The following is a 1,093-nucleotide window of genomic DNA, read 5'->3' as shown; positions in this document are numbered from 1 at the left end:
CTCTCTTTCCTCCCTCTCTTTCTCCCTCTCTCTATACCCCTCTTCTCATTATGTTCCCTTCCTCCCTCTTCTCCCCTTTCTCCCTGCCTCTCTCTTTTCTGTCCTCCGCCCTCCTCTCTATTATTTTTGTCCAAATATAAGGTCTCCCCGCCCCTGCAACCACCCCGCCACCTTTCCTCTCCACGCCCATGCAATCAGTGTTCTCGAAAGACGAGTCAGTTTGAGCGGGAAGTTTGCACGGTAAACATCCAAGGCTTAGAACTTTTTGAGACATGTTGAAATAGTTTTTGCGACCTTTTCCTTCACCAACTTGTATCGTCGACAGTTTAATTCTTCGCTATTTATCCCTCTGTCTGTCTTAAGAAGATCTCTTCTTGCTCTTCCTTATACTTCTGCTTATAATACGCACAACCCTAGTTTATCTGTTGGGTACACTGTTAGCTTATGGTATCATGATGGGTTGTGGTGCGTATGATGTTGGTTCGAATCTCTTAAGGTCGGGAACTTGAATTTGGATTATTTGGGGAATCTTTTATGGGTTTCTTTTTCGCCTACTTGGCTCAATATCTTGTTGGAGATGGAAATCAAATTCGGAGGTCCTCAGGCTGACGGTTGGAACGTTAGATTGCTCTCAGCCCAGGTTGGCGCTGAAATGCAGGGTCGAAGCCCATCTCCTAAATTATCCAAATAGTGTCAATGCAGGACGTGAAGACACAGGCATTAAAGAAGGGATCTCATCAGAGCACCTCGTTAGCTCAGGTGCTGAGCAACGATGCCAATGACCCTGGTTCGAATCCTACATTGGAGGCTCTATAACTTGGGTTATCTGAGAAGTTTTTTTATGACTTTCACTCTCCACCCACTTGACTCGGTCCTACCGAAGATAGATGTTAAATTGGACGTCCCATCCCTTAAAATTATAGCCTTACATTGTTTAAAGCGGCATCAAATTAAATCCTTATCAGCCTACAGAGGGACACAAATGAGATCTCTGTCTTCAGGAAAAAAAGTTCTTTAAATTATGCCTTTATAAGGCACATTGATCCCTTTTCAGTCTTCTCCTCCTCCTCCTCCTCCTCCTCCTCCTCCTCCT

Source organism: Aplysia californica, unplaced genomic scaffold (genome assembly GCF_000002075.1).
Source record: "Aplysia californica isolate F4 #8 unplaced genomic scaffold, AplCal3.0 scaffold00648, whole genome shotgun sequence".
NCBI classification, from domain to species: domain Eukaryota; kingdom Metazoa; phylum Mollusca; class Gastropoda; order Aplysiida; family Aplysiidae; genus Aplysia; species Aplysia californica.
This window is presented reverse-complemented; position numbering follows the sequence as displayed.